This window comes from Mastomys coucha, unplaced genomic scaffold (genome assembly GCF_008632895.1).
Source record: "Mastomys coucha isolate ucsf_1 unplaced genomic scaffold, UCSF_Mcou_1 pScaffold14, whole genome shotgun sequence".
NCBI classification, from domain to species: domain Eukaryota; kingdom Metazoa; phylum Chordata; class Mammalia; order Rodentia; family Muridae; genus Mastomys; species Mastomys coucha.
Genome location: NW_022196896.1, coordinates 96412916 through 96439349, shown reverse-complemented (window position 1 = coordinate 96439349; position 26434 = coordinate 96412916). Strand labels below are relative to the sequence as shown.

At 37.5% G+C, this 26434-nt stretch overlaps 1 protein-coding gene and 1 non-coding gene across 7 annotated transcripts in view; one reads left to right on the top strand and one right to left on the bottom strand.

Annotated features, from left to right (window-relative positions):
- Positions 1 to 26434, bottom strand: part of Spag16 (sperm associated antigen 16) — an 871212-nt gene that overhangs the window by 303980 nt on the left and 540798 nt on the right. The window lies entirely within an intron of this gene.
- On the top strand, positions 18178 to 18319 carry LOC116089610. Its single transcript, XR_004118392.1, has one exon. It is a non-coding gene; the product is annotated as a small nucleolar RNA SNORA48 (small nucleolar RNA).

The window sequence follows — 26434 nt, the reverse complement described above, 5'->3', positions numbered from 1 at the left end:
AAAAAAAAAAAAAAAAAGAAAGAAAGAAAGAAAATAAAAAGAAAGTGCAAGTACCTGTGGAGAACAAAGTTTCAGACCAAAGAAAACTTTTTACATTAAGATGTATCTTGAGATTGTTTAATTAGTTACAAATTCTCTTGTAAGATAAGGAGTTAAAAATGTCTAATTGAATTACAGGTGTTGGCTTCTTGTCTAAAGGGAAGGCAATGTGCCTTCACCTGAGATCCAGATGGCTGCCAACAATGCAGGAAAAACCAGAATCTGAGATCTAAGGATGCACCTTGCAAAGCATCTTGGGAATGGAGAAACCCATGATACCAACGGAAGGGAAGAGATAGGAAAAGGGAGCAGACAGCTCCATTTCTTATGCAATGAATGCAATAAACGTATGCAGTAAGGAGGCTCCCACTAATAACTCGCAATTTCGTGCTGGGGTTTGTATCCTACAAACCAAATGGCTCCCGAGGAAGAACTCCCAAGGTCGACTTCTGGCCTCTACATTCATGTACACATACATGTGTACATATCTACACCCAACACACACCCAAACACACTCATGTGTACACACAAATAAGAAGGAAATAATAATGTTAAAGTATTTTCAACAAAGAAATAAACAATGGTTTTATATACAAAAAGTTTATACAGATCCAACAGAAAATAAAATCTCACAATAAGAAAATATGTCAAAGACAAGAAGAATAGAAACATAGATCTTTAGAAGCAAGAGTAACAAAAATTTAACTGTACCCAACATCTAGTGCTCCCAAGTAACTTTACAGTCTCTATCTTGTTACTCAAAGATGGCCAGTGAAGGCATACTCTCATTGTACCTATGATGTTGTGGGTATTTTCCTGCTTTCTGTCCCACAGCGAACATCATATAGTAAACTAAATCCTGAAATTACCATGTGAGTTTTCAGAGAGTCCAGCTCTGTGCTTATGAGCATATGCACAAGTTTGTAGAATTCTGATGGAGTGAAGACACAGCAGAGGATAAGCTTGCACAACTGAAGGCTCATTTGTCATGTTACACTCGGCAATACTTCCTTTTGTCCTGTCTCTTGGTCATGGGAGTTTAGGTCAGTCCTGGGGTGAAGGTGAGGAGCTGAACTTGGGAACAGAGTGGATTTTTGCATAAAGCACCCCTGAGTAATCTACTCCCCTAACTCATCCTGGGACCTGGCTTTTCCTGAGTCATAGTTTATGGGGAGAACGTCACCTAGACAATAAAATCTCCTCAAATGCCTTCTGCCAAATGGTGCTTACTCACAAAGACAGAGGAAGGAGTCATGGGAGCAAGACCAGACTCAGCCCTCGTCGAGATCTCTAAGTGAAAAATAGCCATCTAACCTTAAGGAAAACAACAAAGGATGTTGGAGTGCTCAGAAGATAGACTGCAAGTAATAAATTGGTTTGCTGAATAAAAGGAGAAATGTTTTCAATGGCTCTAAAGAATTAGCCATTAAACAAGATGCCTGCATCAAATTATTAAAACTCTCTTCAAATATAAAATATACATAAAACAATTTGTATATTCTCCAAGATCCCATGTTTCTCATAAACTTACCACTTAGAGAGTATGCGGAAAACTATTTATTAGCACCAGTAACAAAATCTACAAGGAATGAAATTGGATCACGGAGAATGCAAAGAAGCGGTATATGCTCTTGAGTAGAAGCCAACTTTATATGGTGTCCAACACTGCATATCTTTAGAGTAGATACTGTCTGACTAATTTTCTAGGTCATTTTGACCTTTACTTCCCAGTGTATAAAGTGTTATTTTCCTGTAAAGAAGTTCATGGTTTAATGGATAAGGTGTCAGGGAATCTAAAAAATGAGACTAAGCAAGAATACCTCACTTCTTAGGCTCCTGTTATAAATAATGCGCTCATTAAAATTCTGCTTTGGAAGAAAGGCAAGTCCATTAGTCTGCGAGCTAATTTTTACTGGCTCCTTAGATGTATGCATATTAAAAATTCAGCTTTTATAATTGCCAGTCATCAACCACCTAGTCAATGCTGTTCTTGGAGTTTTTAATTATTTACTTCATTTGCATAGACACTCCAATTTATGATCCACCATTTGGTTGTCAGGGGACAGTTTAGTAATTTTTCTTTTACATTTTTATTTATTCCTTTTGTATTCCCAGGAAAAGGCTCTGAGTCGGATCTCATACCCAGTGAGTCTTATTAGGAAATAAAAACTACATCCACTTCTGTGTCTACTATGAGGAAACCATGGTTACTGAGAAAATTTGGGTAAGTTAGGATTTTACCAAAACAAATCCAGGCTCGATCTATACCCAGTTAGAATATGCTTTCTCTAAGTTCAAGGTAATGACTTATGTGAAAACATCTACTACTATATTCCACAGCAATAGTCATTCAGTTTGGGGAGTAAATCTTCTGGGGAGATGAGTAGCAAACACAGCATACAATGCAATTAGAATAAGTGACTTTTTTTTCATTTATCAACACTATCAGAATATTTTCATCATCTCTTCTGAGAAATCCATATCTATGTCTCTGTATTTAAAAACAGGATGGTGATACAGCAGAGATTGGGTGGCTGTAATGTCACAGAGGCCAATGACTATCATGGGTATAAACTTGGTATTCCATCTTTGCATAGAAAGGCATGTTTTCTTATACAATTATTTTTCTACAAATTCTCTTATCACTTTTAAAAGAGGGGAAAAAATGTTGAAGACCTAATTTCAATACTGTTTCCACGGGATACACCACCATCATCCTATTATTATTGTTGGTATTATTATTATTATTATTATTATTATTATTATTATTATTATTATGTTTTGGCCTTCCATCTCCTAGTAAGCACTCCACACTGAATGTGTTCTGTATCTCTCTGTCTCACTCACAGTTCAGGTGGATGTGACACTTAGTGGTAACAGAGTGGGAGTAGAAGCCTGAACAGCCAACAAAAATTGCAGTGACATGTATGTACTTGGGATATTTTATAATACAAAGCCACTATTCCAATTACATCCTTCCTACATGAATTCTGCTATATTCAGTGCAGATCATTTCACTTCTAAGTCATGGTAACATATTTGTAACTTGTAGGTGTTTCGTTGTTGTTCTTATTGCTGTCCAGAAAGGAATAGACAAGTATAGCCACATGTGTTAAAATCATTTTCATTGTCTTTGCCTGGAGTTTGAGGCCATTTTATAAGCCATTCAATGTTAATATCTTAAATGAATCACCCTTAATAGAGTAAGGTTGGTCTTCCACTTGTCATGTGGCCAGGAGTTCTGAATATTCTGGATATTTGGATGCAGATGGCCTAATCCTACCATCTAATTGATTCTTATTGAAGGTGCATTCTAACATAAGACATGGACAATGAGTGTCATTATTAACACCTTCATTTCCATGGTGCAACACTGGCTGATTGAAACGATATACATGTTTTCTTAAAACACCAGAATATTGAGAAAGACTGTTATTCTTCTCTTAAGAAACAACTCAATTATTGAACAATAACAACAACAACAGAAAGAAAAAAAAGCCATTGGTCTGTCTACTGTCTGCATTGTGCAACTGGATTGGGCAGTAATCAACATGATTGATTTGTTATTGCTGGTCCTATTATTTTCTCTCCCTCTGCACAACCTGGAGCTTTTCTTCATAGACCACACTGGAAAGTTCATGTGAATGGAGCCAGCCACAGCACCTGGGAAGTGGGGGAATTGATTCTCCAGCCTCCCCACCCTACCTGGGTTCAGTGCCATTGTCTATAGAGCTCCTGGTGTGTAATCTGCCCAAATCCCTAGGAGTCTAGTGGCTGAAGGACAATAGCTTAACAAAGGATGACAGTTGGGGAAATTATGAAGTCACTCCTTCCAATGCAGTACCTGAAAACCATTTTTCCCCTGAAAAGTTGAAATCAAAGAATAATTTTGATTTATTTTCCTGTCTACTCATCTACTTCTCATATCCAATAAGGCATCCACCTAAATCCATCCAGTTATTAGTGTAAGCATTTTAATGTTCCATTCTTGTAATATAGAGATCGTGTGTATTTTCCTGCACTATCTTTACTGTGTATATTTAAAAATATTTTATTGTATTGATAGTGATATTTTTCAGTAAATAAGATATATATTTTATTATAACTATTGTTCTCTCTTAGGCATTGTAGGCAAAGCATTAAAATGTGCCATTATGCTTTCCCATAAATAATTCTGTATTAATAATAAAAGAGTAATGGCTAGTATAATAAATACAGAGTGAAGAGGCAGGAAATGAAGGCTGAATAAAGTTCGGTGGGACTTTCACTCTGAGTTGGGTGTGAAAGGCAGAGACTAGGAATAGGATCATGGGGGAGATGACATTTTCTCCAAGCTTTGATGTTTGGAGAGGATTTTCATTGGCAAAATGCCACAATATTTCAGGAACAAAAATTCAGCATGAGAGTAGTTGATGGTTTCAGGCAGTCAAAAGGCTGTTGCACAAGGGAGGCTGTTGCACCATGGGAAGGTGAGCCAGGGATGGAAGCAGAGGCAAGGTTTTTAATTTCACAAGGAATTCTTAGACCTTAAAGATCTAAGCTGTATGGGTATCAGGAAGAAAAAGTTTTGAAAGCATATGTGTGTCTGTGAAGATACATCTAGTGACAATAGGAAGACATGTGTACACCACAGGCAGAATAATATGAAGGTGATCTCATGCACTGCAGCTGGAGCAGCAGATCTGTACAGTGAGGTGATCCTCTGTCCTCAAAGATGTAAGAGGATGCACATTTGGAAATCAGCAGTCCCAAAGAATCCAACGTGACATGATGTTTTGAATGTGGCTGATACATTTCAGGGTGAACAACAGTCAAGGAGAAACTGAAACGCCATAGACTTGCCTGACCAGGTCAGAGTGATATTTCAAGCTAAGCAAGGTCTGCTAATTTAATGGAGAGAAATGGGGCACTCATTATATCTGGCTTTTAGCGAGGTTCATATTTTAAGTAGGCCCTGGCATATTTCAAGATCAACAACATTAACAGAGGAAATAAATATTTTTCTGTCAGTTTTACACACTCAGATATTTCCCCTTTTCCTTTATATAGAGCAATCATCCTTGCACATTCCAGATTTTATTTTTGTTGTTTTATATTCAAGTTAAGTGAACTTTAATCTTCTCTACATTTGACCAGTATGTGCTCAAATATCTGCTGTTCCTCCATTTGCTTCTGTATTTTCCCATTTGTAAGGCTTTTCTGGTTTCACTTGGGAGAACCAGAATATTATTACAAAAAAAATAAAACCTTTCCTGATGCAATTAATTATAAATTATTTAGCCAGGAAGCAGTGTACACCTTTAATCCCTGAACTCAGGAGGCATAGGCAGGCAGATTTCTGAGTTCCAGGCCAGCCTGGTCTACAAAGTGAGTTTCAGGCCAGCCAGGGCTACACAGAGAAACCCTGGCTCAGAAAAAAAAAAAAAGAACCAAGCCAAAAACAAATAAACCAAAAACACAAAAACAAACACAAAATAAAAAGCAAAAACCAAAACCAAAATAAAACAAAAAACCCACAGGAAAAAAATTATTGTGTGTCTCCAGTACCTCAGTCATTCTTCTGAATGATAATAGAATTCTATGACTGAGATTCATGTAACTAGGAGGATCTTTTAGATTAAAAACAGATATTAATATTTGAACGATCTTATTTCACTAGAGGTAAAATATTTGTAACATAGTGCTTAAGAACATGGACTGATAGTATAAGAAAATATAATATTTATGTGCTGATTCTGGACATAATCTCAAATATTTGCCTTGTAAAAATGAATATATGTTGCTATCAGTTTAGTGAATTTATAATAAGCACATGAAATAAAATATTTAATGCCTTATCATGGTGGCAATAGTGGGTATTATCATCTTTCTATTTTCCAACTAAAAATATAATTGAAGCATCTCAGCCTTACGAAGTAATAACATAATATGAAATTCCCCCCTCTCTCTTTTGGGGTCACTTTTCTATTTTATTAATGCACAATTATTATTTGAATGAAAACAAATCAATATTTGAACATCTTCAGTGACTTTACAGTCTTCTTTTTAGCACTTCCAGAGTAGAAAACTGACATGGAGCCTACTTGTACTTTAGATCACTATATTGTGTTCAACTGAAATCTGCTCATTTGTATACATCAGATTTCTGTAATGTAGTTAAAGGTCAGATTCCAATATTGTTGCATTGACTCTAACACAGAAACAATTTATCAATGTAGTAGTAAGTGATGAAAGGATGAAATAAATATGGTTGCACATATACACTAACACAGATGGAAGAATAGTGCATGCACAAAGTTGGCTTGTTTAGACTACTTCTTAGAAGACAATGGGCACCCCTAAGAAATGTATTTTAGCACTCCAAATGATTTAATACTCAGAATGTGATAAAATTAGAGCTCATCATTTGTATTACTGCCAGATCATATACTTATATGTATTTATATTAGTACAAGCAATCATATATATTATTTTAGTAAGCTCAAATAATTCACAAGAATAATACAAGATTATAAAACGCTCTTATCTTCTTCCCACCAGTTTAACTATATAAAAAGGTATAATTAAAAATAGCAAGTAGAAATGTATTTTTCTATATATATGTAGTATATGTCTTAAATACAACTATAGCAAAATCTATAGATACCTTTTGAAATAACAAAAGGACAGTCAGTAGTCCTCCAGTGCTGGTGTTTTCTTTCATAAAACTATTTGAATACCTTTTCACTGACTCACTCTTCCATGTTCTATGGCCACATCGCCTTATAAGATGCTTATTCTTTCATTGTAATTCATCAGACACTTACTGAGTTACTATTTATGACATATTATTTTAGAATATAGCAATAAATAAAAATATTTTGAAATTCCTACCTTTATAGAAGTAGGAGATTAGTGAGAGTACAGATAATAAATATGACAGGTAAGTACTTTAGATATGATTGGTTAGTGTTAAGGAATATTTTTAATTAAATCTGGTAAGAGGAACAGAAAGTGTCAGAGTATAGAGAGGCAGAGGGCACAAAAATAGACTACTATGTCATGACCTAAGTGAAATGGTTACATTTGGGGAGAAGTGAGAAGGCGAGCTATGTACAAATCATGGCTAGCAGTCGGAGAGCAAGTAAACAAGTGGTGTGAAGAAATGGGCTCTGACTTCGATTTATCTGAATTTGTTAGCATTTAAAAGCATATTTTAAGTAAATAGAATTAAATCACATTCTTATTTCCCTTTTGTACCCCAGTTCCTCTCAGAGATCCCCCCTTCAATACCTACAATACCTTTTTTTGTCATATTCTTTAAAATTTATAAAATATTATTACATTAAAAATAAGTATTATAAAACTTGTTTGATATAAAACAACAATCAGTTTAACATTCTTATGTAGATGCTTGTCTACAGCAATACTGAAAATACATATGTTTTTCTCAATATTTTAAATAACTCCAAACATATTAACTGTGTATTTCAAAATAATATACCACTGCTAGTATTTTCTTAAATGAACATAAATATATAAAGTCTTTTTGTTTGTTTGTTTGCGATCATCATAATGCAATAAAAGTTAAAAAAATCCTTGGGCTTCTACAAGGAATACAGAAATTCTTAAGAGGGGTCAAGAGTATGATTCCTCTACTCCTCAAGGTTTGAAAGTCGTTATCGGTCACTTTTGGAATAGCCCCAAAACTGTCAAAAGATAAAAATTTTAAAACTAAGCTTCTAATAATTCTAATAATTGACTTCTATTTCTGTTTCTAGAGTCAGGCAATGGGCCATTCAAATGGACCTATTCTATTAATATTTTATATTACTATGTAAGATATAATGGGATGCCAAGGGGATGAGCAAAGTGGGCATTTAAAGGAAGAAGAGGAGCAGAAACCAGAGAGCAGACACCATGAGCAAAAACCAGATTGATGTTTGAAAGTTACTTTTCTTACAGGTTTAAAAGAGAAGCTTTGTTAGTATGGAGCAGAGACTGAACGAATGACCATCCAGAGACTGCTCATCTGGGGATCTATCCCATATATAGTCAACAAACCCAGACACTATTATGGATGCCAGCAAGTGTTTGCTGACAGAAGCCTGTTATATCTGTCTCCTGAGAGGCTCTACTGGTGCCTGACAAATAAAGAGGTGGATGCTCTTTGCCAACCATTGGACTGAGCACAGGATCCCCAATGAAAGAGCTAGAGAAAGGACCCAAGGAGCTAAAGGGGTTTGCAGCTCCATAGGAGGAACAACAATATGAACCAACCAGTACCTCCAGAGCTCCCAGGGACTAAACCACCAACCAAAGAGTACACAAGGAAGGACTCATGGCTCCAGCTGCATATATGTAAAAGAGAATGGCCTTGTCGGTCATCAATGGGAGGAGAGGCCCTTGGTCCTGTGACGGTTCTATGCCCCAGTGTAGGGGAATGTCATGACCAGGAAGCAGAAGTGGGTAGGTTGGTAGTAGGGGGAGAAGGAGGGGATAGGGGCTTTCAGAGGGAAACCAGGAAAGGGGATAACATTTGAAATGTAAATAAAGAAAATATCTAATTAAAAAAAAAAAAGAAATGTGCTCTGGCTCAAATGTCCTCATATGTGTGCTATGAAATTTATTTAGCAATACAGTTGTGCTAAGGCATACAGCCTTTACAATGTAAGTAAGCTACATTTTATGGAGAATGCTGAACCATTCTCCAGCTATTAAATTCTTTTAAGAAAACTCAGGTTTGGCTTTGGTTAATTGTGGAATTAATTAGATTACCTACCTTTTACTGAATCTTTTATATTAATTTTGTGATTTGTGCATCTGTTGAGATGGATATACTCTGGTTTTGCTTGAGGATTTCTTTTGTGAATAGTCTTCCTTTGCTTGCTCATATTCATAGAAAGGGAAAAACAAGAATCCACCACAGCACCAGCACCAAATTAAATAAATGCAGATAGAATAATTAAGATCAATTAAAGGGAACTAACACAATACCAATGATCATAGGTCAGATGATGACATAAATAATAAAAAGCAAAATATAAAGTATAAAAATAATTAGGGGCAAAAAGAAAATTAACAAATGAAATAAAAGGAAGCATAAAAATGAAAATAAAAAATGAGAGAAAAGTTAAATTAAACATATCAAAAACAAGAATGGAAATTAATGCTTTAGGGAGAGAAAGAATCAAGTTAAAAATTCAATATACAATACCATAAAATACACAAAATTATATAAATTTTAAATAATTGATATCTTGTAATTGTAGTGTACTCTATTTTCAAAAGGCATTTCAATATATTTGCTTGGGTTTTGTAGGTTTGTAGGAATGTTGTCAGTAATAAACAGTTTCTGACTTTCAAAATAATGATCCATTGGGAAATTGTGCCTTAACTCAGACTCCTCCTGCCTCTTAATTTCCTGGGCTATCTGAGAACACAGGATACATAATTTAGAAAAGCTTGAATATATTTGGAGAGGGAATCTAGTACTTATATTGTGGGTAGTAGATTAAAGGGAGGCCCTTGGTGCTGTGAAGGCTTGATGCCCCAGTGTAGAGGAATACCAGGGCAGTGAGGCAGAAGTGGGCAGATGGGTGGGGGAGCTACCCTCATAGAAGCAAGGTAAGGGAGAATGGGATAGGGGGTTTGCAGAGGGGAAACCAGAAAAAAGATAACATTTGAAACATAAATAAATGAAATATCCAATTAAAAAAATTACCTCCCTATGCTGAATCAGTTGAAATAAGCCTACAAAGCCTTCCAGTAAATGAAACCATTGGCAGTGAGTGGTCCCTTCAAGACTACTTCATCTTGGTCAGACTCTTCAGCTTGGTGGAAACCTTGTCACTGTGCACACATGTGTATTGATGGGATTCACTGCCTGCGACTTCTGGGTCTGATTCCTGTGGCCTGTCTATACTCCAAGAGAGAACAGACAGATGATACAACCTGACCTCAAATGCAAGAATGATTATATCTGTTATTTTATTCTAACATCTCCAATGGAAAAATTAACTGTCTCAGATATGGAACCCAAAAGCATGTAAAAAGAAACAAAACAAAATCCAAAACATAAAAATATTTGAATGGTATTCATAACATTAGCTATGGATCAGTGGGCCAAATTTTGTTGACAAGTGACAGTTTTCAATATAAGCTACTAAATATGTCAATAAAAGCACCAATATAAAATAAAGTATGGCCATCAAAATAATATTGCTAAAAAAATTAAATCATGATGACTAAAATGTAAAATACAATAGTTACTATGGAAAAAATGAAAAGGCCAGGTATGTTTCATACCTGCATTTGTAAGGAGACCAAGAATAAATAACTTACAGCAAAGAGTTAGAAATAAAAGCCTGAGAGTCCTGTGAGAGCTGCAGGGGAGGGAGGCAGTCAACAGCCTTATCCAGTGGTGATGACTATGAACTATAACAAGGCCCATCATGGCAAGGCACTCTAAAGGTGTGATACTGACACTCATACCATGGTGGGAACCAACAATTGTTAACTTGGACTTAAGGTCCATTTAACATGCTTGGTACTAGATAATCATCCCACTATCTGGGGTTGATGGGGGGGGGGTCATAGATCTTGAAAAAAAAAAGCCTATTAGCACCACTTTACTAGACCAGCATAATTCCCATTGCATTCTAAAATGTATCCATACACCCACACACATACATATAAGTGTAGCTCTGTGTTTCTCTTTATAACAAATAGGGACCATTGCCAAAAACTACAACTGGTCATAATGCAGAGTTCAGTGTGTATTAGAGAACCCAGACCCAGTAGATACATTTTCAATACACATTTCTGTACTTATAGCACAGGGGACATTGTTGAAGAGAAGGTGGAAAGATTGTAGGAACCAGAGGACCAGGAAGTCTGTTGTGAGATTGTGCCTCCTAGAAATTACAGAAAAGCTATACCCATCATATTTTAAAAATGTGGCTGCCTAACAAAGACCTGAAGGTCAGAGATTTCAGTGGCTTCCACCTCTAGAGCAAGAACTACAGGCAACCAATGACCTCTGAGAAATGAGTAATTAGCCTCACTCAGGGAAAAGCCTCCTGGTTGATTACCTGGTAAAGTCTGAAACTATATGCATCTAAGCCATACTAAACAGACTCAGCAGGTTGTACTTACATGTCTACTATATAAATATGTAATATTGATAACATAAAAGACTTGTTTTGGGGTGAGTGACTGGGAGTATAAGAGACTCGAGGGAGGAGATATGGGAATGTTTGGAGGGAGGAAAGGAAAAAGGGAAAATGATAAAATTATATTTTAATTTTAAAGTTTCAATAAATAAAAAGGAAAACATACACTAGGATTAAATTTCCTGTATGCTATCAGGACCAGGGAAAATGGGGTTCAAACAGTGGGGGAAGAAGTCTGTGGATCCAAATCCCATAATAAGTTAAGACTTCTTTGATACCATCGTGTTCCTGAGATTCTTTGCTTTTGGGTTTTCCTACTCTTAGTACATATTCAATCTTTTGTGTTTTAACAATTCCTGGTAATCTACCATCTATATGTCCTTATTAACCTTGTAAGTTATGAACGTATGAGCACGTGTGCATGTGCATGTGCGTGTGTGTGTATGTAAGTTGTTTTGAAGCTTACTCTGTCCAGGCTTCAAACACACCCTCTTCTCTGTCGCGACTGCCTTGACCAGCAAGAATGACACAACTCGAGAGCTCTTCTTTAAGCAGTGTATTCAGGAACCTTGAACAATCTTCTGACCCCTTGGGCAACACCCTACACCCTTAAATGCTCTATACTGAGCCTATCTCATTGGGCCACGTAGCGAGTGCAGACAGGCCACTAGAAAGCGAAAGCGAGCCAAGCTAGCAAGCATAGCCAAATAAGGACTTGTTTAAGAGAGCGCCCACTTGCTGGAAAGTGGAACCAGGTGCCATCTTGGGGCGCGGCTCTAGCGGCTTTCCACACTTCTCCTTGTCTTCCATGTGGCAGGTTTATCAACAGAGACCATTGTACTCAGTATTCATGAACAATATTGACTCTCTCACTGTCTCTCTGTTTCTGCTACATACTGCCCAAGCCTCAAGGTGTTTGTGTTACCTAGGCATGCTTATTTTAGGATTATTTCTATTTTATGCATAAAATGTATGTAAAGATGCCATATCTTTTCTGTTGTTAGAAGTCAAATTGCACATATACAGTAAAGGGGGTATTAAGAGTCTAACCATCCTGTCTCTATTTGCTACTTGTATTCCATTTAATAGCTGAAAATTACTAGGCATAAGCATAGTAATTATCTGAACACCAACCAAGGATCATATCATTGAACTGATTATTTTAAATTGCTGTTGACAGAATCCACTCCAACTAAACAAAGCAATAGCACTTCACTACATGATGAAATTTATAGTATTCTTATCTACTAAAACATGTCTTTCATGAATGACTAGGTAGCACCTTTCCCAAATTCTTATTTAATTTTTTAGAAATTTGTCTAGAAATTTGCCTTTAGAAATGAGCAAGAGCTTGCTATATAAGTATGCATTTTGGGGGCACATATGTGTAAAGACAAGCTTTTTTTTTTTTTTTAAATGACGGCAACATCATCCTTTTATTTTCAGAAGATAATTGTCACTCAGCAACCTACAGCCTCATTTTGTTAAATTTGTGCCTCTGTGCTAGGCAGATGTTTATCTAAATCATTTAAATCCCTATCTTTTACATGTTAGACACATTTGGTATCAAGAGATGTCCCAGTGTAACACCATAGATTAAAAGTTAATTAAAAGGTCAAGGAAAGAGAGAATTTAATTAATTTTGCATAAGCATTTGCTTAAGTTTTGGCAGGTTAAAATTGAGGAAGTAGAATAAACACTTGAAAATAAATAATAGATATTTTCTGAAATCATTGTTTTCTTATATGTTAAGAAGTGCCTAGTTAATTAAGAATACTAATCCACCAGGAATGCAGGATCACATAGATGCTGGAACCCTGACAGAGCAGTAGAGTTATTTTATTGGACTTAAAGGTTTTACAGGTCTCCTAAACCACTCGCCAAAAATGGAATTAATCAACATGTAAATGGAAATTCTCTGAAGATCTCTGATTGGGTAGGATTTGAGAAGAGAAATTTGTTTTCTGGCACTTTAAGAATGTATATATCTTAGCAGAAAAATAAATTTAATGAAGCGACTTTAAATATCTAAGCGCATGGTCCTGTGATTTAATGGGGGTTGGGGAACTAATCCAGCCAAGTGTTATCTCCTAACTGTTTTGTAGGTTTCCCTGTGGTGGATCACACACCAACTATTTTATTTATACAAAGATAGCCCATTGATGTTGTTGAAGCTAAGGAATTAGTATACAGAGAAGTTATGAATTTCAGAAAATCTTGAGTAAGACAAATCATCATTGGTTTTCCTTAGAGCATGCTAATTGCAACATATTTATATGAAATTCTTCATGATAATAACCATTGTAATTAGAGCTGTAAAATTACTCCCATTAAAATCATTTAATAACCTTAAATTTGCACAAACAGAAAATCTCTTTGGACTGAAATGGTATACATAGCTCTTCAAGATGCACACTTTCTGTAAGGCGCCCTGTCTCCTCCTATTGTTCTTCAAACTGGGTATGTTTAGCAAAATGCCATGGAAATAGTTCAGCTCTCAGTATTGGGGTGTAGTTAGTAGGAAGGTACACATATTTATATTAGTTTCTGATCGACTTTAAATTATACAGAGAATGACAAAGGCACTACTTCATTTACACCTATTTATCTTTTCAGATATTCTGTGGTCTATGACATGTCTATATTATGTCAAAACTCATGAACTTATATTCATGAGTTACTGTATCCAGCCATGAAGTGATAGTAGGTTTTACAATAAAAAGAGAATGTACTTATCATTCTGCTCCTTTACCTTTAGAATGCACCTAGCACATACAAAGGAACTAAGAAAATATAAAGTTTAAAATGCAATTCAGAAAATACCTTCAAACTTCCTAATAGGTTTACAGTGCAGAATATTGAAGAGAACAGAGCAGCATCTGAGATTGTCATCCAGGTTAGGCGCTAATTGCCTATAGTAAGTCTGGTCAAGCACCATCTCTGAGCTTCTATGTCAACATTGCCACTATTTCTAATCACCACAGGGATGATCTCCATGAGTCCTGAAGGTGAATGAGCTTTAGTCACTAAGTTAGTTTGGAGTATCTGGCATGGGGCTCTGTTACAGGCAGAGGATTTCCTGGCTTTGGATCTCTCCCTATCCACACTGAGTTCATTTAAAAGTAGTCATAGCTGATGGGTCTACGGAGGAGGCTAGCCCTGCTTTCCAAGTCTGGCACAGTAAGGTTGGTCACAAACACAAGTACATCCCGTGTTTAATACATCTTAGTTGTCAAGGAGCATTAAGAAATGCTACTTTTGGTTACTTTTGTACTATAGAATACATATTTTTAATTTTCCTTTGTTGTGATACAGATAAGAATATTTAATATGAACTCCAAAGTTCTCCAACTTATAGGAAAAAGAAACTAAATTTGAAACTTTGCTTCTAGTGGAATGACTATCTTTCATATTTTAAGCAATGTCCTTAAAGATGGTATATTCATATTTTCCATGATAGGCATTCTTCTTCAGGTAAAGCTGCCTTATTTTACTTAGCTTTTTAAAAATTCCTGCATGCCCTAAGTCATGTTTTTGGTCTTGTTAGAGGACAGTTATGGTCTAAGGCAGGAGAGCGCATCAGTGGGTCTCCCAAGCTGAAACTGGAAGAGTTCTTGTCATTCTCAGGGATGCTTTAAGCCTTGGTATACTCGCCTTCCTGCAGCATGCTATAACATTCACAGGCTAGAGGAGGGATGGCATGGAAAAGCAGTCCTGTTAGCCATTTGTGTTGCTATTTTAGTTCAGAGTGTACTCCATTTGTGTGTGTGTGGTGGTTGTGAGGGTGGGCAAATGTGCGAGTACACACTTTGAACCTTTCTGTGTGTGTATGAGAAGCTAAAGCAGTCTTGCATGGGGATTTAGTCTCAAAACACGCAGGAGAAATCAAAGGAAAGGGAAGGATGCAATTATAGTACAATATCAAAATAGATAATTTAAAGAGTTGGCATAGGGATGTTTCATTTTAGTATGAAGAAATAGCTCTTCAAGATTAAATTCATATTATTGTTATTATACAAAACGCCAATTCTCCAAAACTATGTCAGAAGAGGCTAGCCCTTGACTGCAGGTGGCAAGTGTGCAGGAGGCTAGTTCTTGAGGGCATGAAACATGTATAACACTTTGCTCAACAGTTGAGTCTGTGGGTACTTTAGGCAAATAAGAGTTTTCTTGGTAATGAGTCATCTGGAAACACCACACACTGGTTTCTCCCTCAGGATAAGAGGACTCCCTTTCCCTCTTTTTTCTTTCTTTCTTTCTTTCTTTCTTTTTTTATTTCTCTGCCACAATCAGAATTTAAAGGGAAAAAGTAAAAAAAGTGCTGTGGTTGTGAAACATGTTAGAAGGCTTGTAGAAGGTGCATGTTGGCTTAAAGAAGGTTACTTTATAACCTAGATGAAACTAGTCACCAAAATTCATTTCAAGAAGCTCTGCAGGTAGGTAGTACTACATGGGAAAACTTTCCCATGATCATATTTTTAAGAAACTTAAAAGTAGCTATTCTTTTTCATGCAAAACATAATTCCACCAATAAATAATGATTCCACAATAATAAAGAGAAGCAAATGGAAGGCATTGGATGGAAATTTTAAATTGACATAAATAGAATTATAATCAGATACTTGAGAAAATAATATTCAAGTATGTACCACTCAATATTGACTAATAGGCTGATATAAAAATCATATGGGAGAAGGAGAAATCCTTGACTAATAATCCAATAAAGAGAAATCCTTTAAAATGAAGTATGTCTATCCAACAAAATATATCAAATATAGCTAATAAGATATATAAAAACCCTATGTTATGTAACTTTTTGCAATTTCGCGTAGGATTACCAAGGCAAGTGAAAGTCATGAACATCAGCACCCAAGGCAGATCCTCTGCAGGGATGTTTGTCATCATCAGACTTTGACAGGCAGGTGCTCTGGGCTATGTCAGGCATCTTGCTGACTCTGTTGAAACTGTAGCTATCTGAACTTTCTCATCCTGGGTCACCTGCCATAGGTTCAGGAAAAGTTGTATCTTGAAACTTTACAGTGTTCTAAGAGAGCAACTAGGAAGGGCCTAATTAGAATGCTTTTGCATATATACTACCTAATTTAGAAAAGAAAAATGAAAGTCAGCACCCTCAGGGGAGTAAGAGAACATTTAGGTGAAAGAGATGGGAGAAAAATAGCAAATGAAAGAGTAAATGAGCTTACAGCAACTTTACTCTTTAAGCTCTATTACACTTCCTCAAAATGGGCTTCTTCATCGGAACTTTCTAGTCCTCATATGGCATGAGGGAGGAAAAACTTTCCATGCAAATTTCTTCAGGACATTTATTTCTACAATTATTCTGATAACATATCTTCATTACACCTTATTAATCTTCTAAAAATATTTTAGAGAGAAAGATATAAGCCAGTCGAAGATGAGCACACAAAACACAGGTAAGTGCTGAGTTAAAGTATATGTGGTCCTTCGGCCTTGAAAGGGAAAGCTTTGGGAGGAAGCTATACAAAATGTCATGCTGAAGGGTCAGATGTATTCTTTGAGTCAGTGAAAGCATACCAAATAGCTGAGTTGCCGATATCAAACTGCAGACACTGCTATGTGCTGTATGTTTCCAAAAGCACAATCATACCCGGACTTCACGCAAAGAAGCACCCCCTTTCACCTGCGTCACACATCTGCCAATATTTTAGATCTATTTCAATAGTCCCATTTCAGAATAAAAATTAATAGCAGTATAGAGATGAAAGGGAGGATAAGGATGGTGGAAGAGACATGCAATGTACAGTTCCCTGACTCGAGGAGGCTGCTTCCTGGTGTTTATTAGTTTCAAAGCTATAAACATGTTTCTTTAATGATTTTTGTTGTGAAGTGAAGCTAATATGTGCCCTATCAAAATGAAAATCTCATATAAAATTTTTTTATCTTATTTTGTTTTGTTTTGTCTGTGGGTAAGTGTATGCATGTGTGTATGTGTGTATGTGTGTATCTGTATACTCTAATGCATATGTGTGTGATGCATATGTACATATTGTGTGTGGAACCTGAGAACAACCTTGGAAACACTGTCCATCTTTTCGGGAGACAAAGTTTCTCACTATTCGGGAATTCTTCAAGTACACTAGCTGATGGCTGCCCCACAAGTCCCTAGTTTTGTCCCCCAGTACTGGGCTTATCAATCTGTGCCACCATGCTTGATTTTATTTACTTGTCCTCTGGGGTAAGCCTTAGGCCCCTGTGCTTGTTAAATACTGACTGAGCTGTCTCCCCAGCCCCACATAGTCAATGAGTTTTGTTGTCTGAGCTTTTTTTTTTTTCCTTTGAGGACACAAACCAAATTGGATTAGGTCCACTCATCTGAACTCACTCAACTTTAGAGATTTCTTAAACTCCCTACCTATATAAGTAACCACATGGGGTCTTGAATGGGATATGCAAATTTTGAGAGGACTCTTTCCAACTCATCATAACATTCTTCCTTCTCTCCTCAACTCTACAGTTCTTCACTAGACCCTTAGACAGAGCAGTGTCATCTCCTTTGGATCCTGTTAATCCTGTTATTCTATAGATCAGCCCAGCCTCTAAAACCATAAGTACTGTCAGATGTTCATCAGTTGGGGATTTTGATTTGTCAGAATGAGAATGAGGTAAACTTTGTTCTCTCTCTCTCTCTTCTCTCTCTCTCTCTCTCTCTCTCTCTCTCTCTCTCTCTCTCTCTCACACACACACACACACAATAGAATATACAATCAGATTGGAAGGAAGGATCTCTGAGTCTGAGGTCAGCCTGGTCTATAATTGGAGTTCAAGGACAGCCAGGACTACACAGAGAAACCCTGGCTTGGATGAAAAACAAAGACTATATACTCTGCTTTCTCATTTACATTAGATTTAACACAAGGCCTAGTTTTATTCTTTGATTTCCACAGTCATTATTTATTTTTATCAATGTGATTATATAAAGTTCTTGAATAAGAATGTAAAGAGCTCCCTCTGGCAATGGGCAGAGACACCTTGTTGGTGATATTGTTCTTATATCAGTCAGGGGAAGACCATTCATTTATTCATCTTAGCTTGATGCCTGTTTTGGTAGCCAAAACCCAAAATTGTTTTATGCCTAGGACTCATAAAGGCAGCACAGCTCAGAAGGAGGGAGACACTCAGAGACTGTGGACAGCCAGGTCACCCATAGATATGCCCTCCAAGGCAGAGCCCAGCAGGCCATAGATACCTGCTTGCCAACATGCCTCACCACACACCATGAATGAGGGATTGCCACCCAGGGTTCTGCCAGCCTTGTGGCCTGCCTGCATCACATTTTGAGAGTATGTGGTAGGCAGATGGGAAAGAAAGAGAAGTACAGCAGCTTGAGTATCGTGAGAAAGATGAAACTGGAGACTTGAGTGTGGAGAGAAGTAGTCTGTTGTTACTACACAGCCCTGCCACCTGGGGCCATGATGAGGTCCCAGCCCAAGCTGCCATTGAGAGCTATGTCTGAATCCTTGACTATGCAGTGGCAGGGATAAGAGTCAATGTCTATGGTTCATACTACCACTAGAGAACATGGGAATGTCCCTGGTTCGAGCAGTCTCTGGGGATCACCTGGATCTCCAGGGGTTGTACAGAACTGGCCCTGCCCCTCACTGGATGATGGTACTCTGGAGAGCTGATTTCATCTGTCACCACTGGTAGCTTTGGGAGAGCAGCCCCATACCTTGCCCAGGCAGCACAGTGAGCTGGTCTTGATGGTAGGGGGTATGGGTGAGCCAGCCCTGAAGATGTTGAATGTGGGAGAGCTGACTCGAAACAGATGAGCCAGCCTGTTTGAGAGTATGAGAACAAAGGACAGCAGGCCATGTTACTTGTCTGTTATCAGGTGGCATGGGTGCAGGATGGCATGGGTGATGCTCTACTACCACCTGTGGCAGCAAGGAAAGCTGGCCCCGGGATCATGATAGAAACAGACCAAGCCCTGCCCCTTCACTGGCTATAGCAGTCAAAGTGCGGCTCTGTATCCCACCTGGGCAACACAGCGGAGCTGGCCTTGATGAAGAAGGCACAGGTGAGCCAACCCCGAGGGTGAAGGTAAGAGAGTAGGAGAGCTGGCCCAGTTCCTTACAGGTTGGAACACTTGCTATAGTGGACTTGACTGAGCAGCACAGTAGAGCTGTGTCATCTGCAGGATGTCCATGACACAGAGCAACAACAGGATAACTGGGAGAAGTCCCGATGAGGATTCAATATTGATGGAGTCACAGAAGTCAGAGACCAGTGACTCATTACAATGAACATTTGCAAGAGAGGATAACTGGACAGAGGGACACATTTGACATACTGCAGCTTCAATAGGATGGTTTTTATGCTTTGTTTTTTTTTTTGTTGTTGTTGTTGTTTGTGTGTGTGTGTATGTGTTTTGGAAGGAATACTGCAAGGAAAAAGAGCAGCTATGATTCTCCTAGGGGGCTGCAAACCCATTGCTTCCAGGGACTACACCACTAACCAAAGAGTACACATGGAGGGACTCATGGCTCCAGCTGCATATGTAGCAGAGGATGGCCAAGTTGGACGTCAATGGGAGGAGAGGACCTTGGTCCTGTGAAGGTTCTATGCCCCAGTGTAGGGGAATGCCAGGGCCAGGAAATGGGAGTGGGTGGGTTGGTGAGCAGGGGGAGCGGAAGGGGATAGAGGGTTTTTGGAGGGGAAACCAGGAAAGGGGATAATATTTTAAATGTAAATAAAGAAAATATCTAATAAAAAGAAAAACAAGAGCAGCTATGAGGGGCGCTGAGATGAACTGGGATGGGTTACACGATCTGAAACTCACAAACTCTCTTGTTTGAGTAAATTATGAAGCAAATGAATATTTTTCTCATAAGTCTGTCAAACTTCTATTTTACTCTTCTATGTTAAGAAGGAAAAAATGAAAAAAAGAGAAAAAGAAAAGGATTTAAAGAGCTCGGTGTAGTCCCATCATTTGATAAATGCATACAAGAAGTCAGTGGCTCTCCTGAGTTTCATACTAAGATGACTCCCATCCCCCAACCCCAGCAAAATAAAGAAAAAAAAAGGCAGAATAAAATCATGAAATTCAGCTATTGCTTCCAACACAATCAGTAGTTTTAATTTATACTTAGATAACCACAGTAATCCAATGTATTATGGTATCTTTTAAAGCCCACTTTCCTTTAATCTTCCAGTTAAAATGAATTAGGATTTATTGATCTGGGGCCCAGGGCTCTATATTTCAATGTAATCACGTTAGATAATTTTTAAGCACAAGCCAGCTGCAGAACGTTCATGCTAGAATCTCTCATTCTCGGGGTCTTCGTGACCAAGACTGTGCAGTCTGGTTCCTTAGTAAGCCATGTTATACCTGGGTTTTCTTCTCATCTTTTCTCACATACTGGAGCTTACTGCTGGCCCTACAGAGAGACTCAGATTGCCAGAGACTTAAATGCCAGACGTATTTAAGTAGAAAGCAAGCCACATTTAAAGTAAAAGTCTTACTAATAGGATAGAATAAAATACTCCAATGTTACAAAGTTTGAAAATATATAATATAAAAAATATGAGTAGCAGTCTCCTTGTCAAAATCTTTCTCTCATAGACATTTCTAGCTGAGGCACGTGCACATGGATTCTAACTTTTCTATATTCTTTTCCGTAAAATATTTCTTAATATATAGCATGCATTATTTTTGCGTTTTTCCAAATGATGTTTCCATAAAATGCATGTTAGCACAGTATGGTTTATAAGTTATTTTTACTACTTTGTCTTGTAATTTGAGAGAAATTATGTAACTTCTCTCAGAAATTAGATCCACCTGGCCTCCTAGAACTCTGCCTTCAGGAGTCCCCAGGGCTGCCTCTAGCTTTATTTGTCATAAACTCACAATGACTATGGACTACACTGCTGGTCCCCAGATCTCTGGAGTCCACTGAATATACACTAACAAGATATGGGTTTGAGACATCTATCAAAAATGATTCTGTGTGAATGGATTCATCTATAACTGCATAGATTTTAAAATTTACAATGTTCATCAACTTAAACTCCCCTCATGCACTAGGAATAGCCACATAGGTAAAATAAAATAGGCTCAATTAAACAATCTTTAAATATATACACATACATATACATTCATTCACACATATACACACATATATTCATACATATATACACTATTTTATATTTAATTTTCTAAAACTAGCAAGGGAACATTTAAAACAAAAGTGATTAAAGTCAAAGCGTGTTTGAACAAACAGCTCTAATCTGAGTAAGATGCTAACTCTATCATTCATGTTATCTAGATCAGAAAAGCTAATTTTTGAAGGATATGAGAGATGCTTCCAAACAAGTGATAAAAACTATAACTGCTATTAATATAGAAATCAAAATTTTGATGCCTTTTATGTGTATGAGTGCTTTGTTTTCATGTACATCTGTGCTCCTTGTGTGTCCCTGATGCTTACAGAGGCCAGGTGAGGGTGCAAAGTCCCCTGGTATTGGAGTTTACAGACAGTTGTAAGCTGCCACAGGGTTCTGAGAATTTAACCTAGGACCTTTGGAAGTGCAACCAGTGCTTGTAACTGCTGAGTCATCTCTATAGTCTCACCATTTAATTTTTTTTTAAACAATTCCTCCCTGGTCAGTGAAGGCAAGCCTTTTAGAGAACTATAAGTATATTTGTATTTAGGAAATACCTAAACTACTAAGCACCCCTTTGATTTCACAAACAGGCAATAACAAATGAGAGCTGTTTTGTCCGTTTCTTTTGGGAGGAAGTGAGTATGACCATGGTGCATGATATGAAATTTCTAAATAATCAATAAAAATATTATGTTGGGCGGGGGAGATATCCACCAAATTGCACCAGTGTAGCTGTGACTTCCTCAGAAACAAGATGCTACTGATGAAGGGAAACATCAGCATGGGATCACAAGGAAGAAAGCCGATGGTGTGCTATGAACTAAACTGACAGAAGATGCTTACAGCATGGAATATATATGTATATATGTATATATATAATATATATGTATATGTGTATATATATATGTGTGTATATTTATAGTTTGATATATTTATAATTATCCACATTTTACAATTATATCTGTCAGGATTGCTGCTATACTGTTCTTGATATTATATTTTGTAGGAAAAATGAGAAAACATTAGGAAAAGATTGATATAAAATATAAAAATGTGTGTGGAAAAAAGCCCTGTGCGATATTCTGTAAGTAAGGCATATTCTGTTTAGAAAGTGGGTTCATAATAGATTATTGTTCTATATCGAATAACCAGAGAATAAAACTGGAATTAATTGTAACTTATATTTAGTTTAGTAATATGTGGGCTTAGGAACTTTATATATTAGATTGGAAATAAGGAAAATCATACACCATATATATACATATGTGTGTGGTGTATGATTTATATTTAATATTCATTATTGTACTTACATTTACTACCTATATTTTTGTCTAACTTTTAGAGATATAATAAAAATCAGAATCTAGGCTCATATACAATGAATAATCCCCAGTGACCTTAGCAATTAGACCATCTCATTGTTCCCTCACACAGGTGAACCTCTGTTAGACCATCACATTGTTCCCTCACACAGGTGAACCTGTGTTAGACCATCACATTGTTCCCTCACACAGGTGAACCTCTGTTAGACCATCACAGTGTTCCCTCACACAGGTGAACCTCTGTTAGACCATCTCATTGTTCCCTCACACAGGTGAACCTCTGTTAGACCATCTCATTGTTCCCTCACACAGGTGAACCTCTGTTAGACCATCTCATTGTTCCCTCATCAGGTGAACCTCTGTTAGACCATCTCATTGTTCCTTCACACAGGTGAACCTCTGTTAGACCATCACATTGTTCCCTCATCAGGTGAACCTCTGTTAGACCATCTCATTGTTCCCTCACACAGGTGAACCTCTGATATGAAGACTGATGCCTGTGTGGATATTGGCCAGAGATGCAAACTATAACAAATGTTTCCAATTTCTGAACTCTGCGTCCAAGTGTTTCTTCCCAGTCCACTGCACTATTCTTATGGTTACATATCCAGCACCTGACAAGTAAAGGATGACGAATACAAAGAGAAAGGTTACATTAAACTGCAGGAAGGAAGGGATAGACACTGCTGACCTGTCACCCAGCAAATACCTTCTGGTGGCTCTGGGGAATGTAGACAGGTAAAATATGTCCAATTTCCTTGTTAACTGGGATTATCAGTAAGTAGACTATTAATATTTTCTATAAGAATTTAGCTCTAAAATGCGCTTCACAGTATGTTCTAGCCAAATGTTAAAAACAACAGCAATGGTAACAATAACAGCAACCACAACCAAATCCAGGAGGTATGAGGTACAGCTACCTGGAAAGTGTAACGGTAGGTTATATGGGATTAGAATTGATAAAGGGAGGTTTTCTATGTGCTCTGTGAGAGACTTCGAGGTTCTCATCCAGGGAACTTATTAATATCCTTGGCCAGAAGCATAGGACTAACATGAAAAGACAGGATTTCTGCCTTTCGTACATCAGGCCAATCTCTCAACTTTGAGTATATATTTTTTTAACTACATTATTTTACAAGGTATCAATATACTGTAAGATCTTAGATTGTGGATATCTGAATTTTAAAAACTAATTTTTCATTGCTCACTATCATTAAATGATTTTAAGATTATTTAATTCACTTTTCTCACAGAATTAAAGACTCCTAATACTTTTTAATTACAGCTCTCTAATGAAGGTTGCTGCGGGTGGGATGTTCTTTCTACTGTTGAAGCTCTTAAGAGGGTGCATTACTCCAGTATTCTCCATATTAAAAAAAATAGACTTTTGGATTGGAGATATATGTGAAGAGGAACAGAACAAGGAAGCAGAAAGCACGAATGTAGAACCCTGTTCATTCCTCTTTGTTTAGGGATGTTCAGGTGCTAAATGATGACTGCAAATTCTTAGCAATTGATGCACTATAAATTTCATCACCATACAAGTACTCTTTACCTCTCGGATGATGAAATTTTTGATTTGCAGCAAAGATAATTAGGTCTACAAGGCTGTTAGGGTTTCTGAATTATAAGATTCTATACATGTTAAAATATTAATATGTAATCGTAATTTTTATTAAATGGCATCTCCTATAAGACAAAGTGTTTCATATAAAAATAGGTGTGAAAATCTCCAAATAATGTCCCCAGTACCTCAATGGATGAGAACACTGAAGAAGTCAAAATCCGGGATAAAACTACTAAGGAAGAGAAAGTGTACACCAAACGTACAACATTTATAAGAAGACTCAAAAGGGAGAAACAGTATCCCTTAGAAATGTTTGTGAAGGAACTGAAAAGAAAAGAGCAAGGAGAGTGTCTAAGTGAGGTTTCCATTGTTGTGAAGAGACACCATGACCAAGGTGATTTTTTTTCTTTTATTGATTATTTCCAGGTCTCCCCTCTGGAACCCCTTATCCCATCTCCCCTCCCCCTGCCTCTATGAGGGTACCCCCCCCACTCCTGCCTTCCCACCTTGGCATTCCCCTACACTGGAGCATCGAACCCCCTCAGGCCCAACAGCCTCTCCTCCAACTGATGTCTGACAAGGCCATCCTCTGCCACATATGCGGCTGAAACCATGGGTCCCTCCATGTGTACTCTTTGGTTGGTGATCCAGTCCTTGGGAGCTCTGGGGGTCTGGCTGGTTGACACTGTTGCTCCACCCTAAAGGGATGCAACTCCCCTCAGCTCCTTCAGTCTCCTCTCCAGCCAAGGTGACTCTTACAAAGAAAACCACTTAAATTGGAGATGGCTTTCAGTTTCAAAGGTTCAGTCCATTAGCATCATGCTGGGAACCGTGACAGTGTGCAGGTAGACATGGTGCTAGAAGAGCTGAGAGTACTTCGTCTTGATGTGAAGGCAACCAGGAGGAAGCTTTCCACACTGGGTGGAGCTTGAGCCTAGAGACTTCAAAGCTTACCCCACAGTGACACACTTCCTCTGACAAGGCCATACCTCCTAACAGTACTACTTCCCATGGGCCAAGCATATTCAAACTACCACAGAGAAGGTAAACACTTCACAGTAAAATAAATACATATTATGATTGAAGATACAGTTTAATATCTACGTTCTGACTACTGTCTTCTCCAAACACATGAACTATGTTTTACATAATGACAACATAGGGTATCTTTGAGTCTCAAATACCAGGACAAACTATAAGCTTAGGCTACTTAAATGCAGAAAAACAGCTTCCATTTGCTAAGAAATAAAACTCTGATGGAAATGTCAGAAGATGAAATAACAACTTACTTAGCTTACAAAGCTTCCTGTGACCCAGCAAAACCAGCAAAAACAAAATAAGGAGGAGAGGGTGTGCCTCAACACTTCAGACCCAGCTAACATTAACAAGCATTTTAAATGTGGGGCTTAAAAGAAGTAGTTTGGCCCTAAAATAAAAATAAGGCAAAAAAAAAAAGAGGTTTTTTTTTTTTTTGTAAATTATCTCATTGATTTCTATTTTCTTTGCTATATTCATAGATCAGTTCCTTGTCTATTCATCATCAAAGAGCCTTCCTATGACAGCAGATGTGAATGGGTACAGAGACCCACAGCGAGACACAACGTAGAGAGAGTGTAAGTGTTCTCCATTAGGACTCTCCCCTCAGAGATGGGGAAGGTCCAGGGGAGAGGGGGAGGGAATTGTGGGAGTTGGGGTAGATAGAAGATACCAGGAGAACATAGTCCAGTGAATCAACTAGGCAGTACTCATACTCTCAGAGACTGAAGCGGTAAGAGCTGGGTTTGCAAGGGTCTGCACCAGATCCTCTGTCTCTTTGTTGTGATTGATAGCTTGGTGTTTCTGGGTGACTCCTAACAGTGAGAAAGTGTCTATCTCTGACTCTTTTGCCTACTCGTGGGATTATTTTTCTCCTCTTGGAGGGCCTTGTCTATCCTTGCTATGTGGGCTTTTGCCTTGTATATCTTGTATATTTAGTTTTGTCCTGTTTGGCTGTGGTCCCCTGGAAGCCTTCTCTATAAAGAAGAAAGAGAGAGAAAGTGGATTGAGGCGAGGGGCTTCTAAGAGGATTGGAGGGTGGGGAAACTGTGGTCAGTATATATTGTATGAGAGAAGATTATATTTTAATGTATTTTTTCTTAAGTGGACAGAAAAACAAAAAGGAAGTTAATTTTAATTTTTTTTTTTTTTTTTTTTTTTTTTTTTTTTTT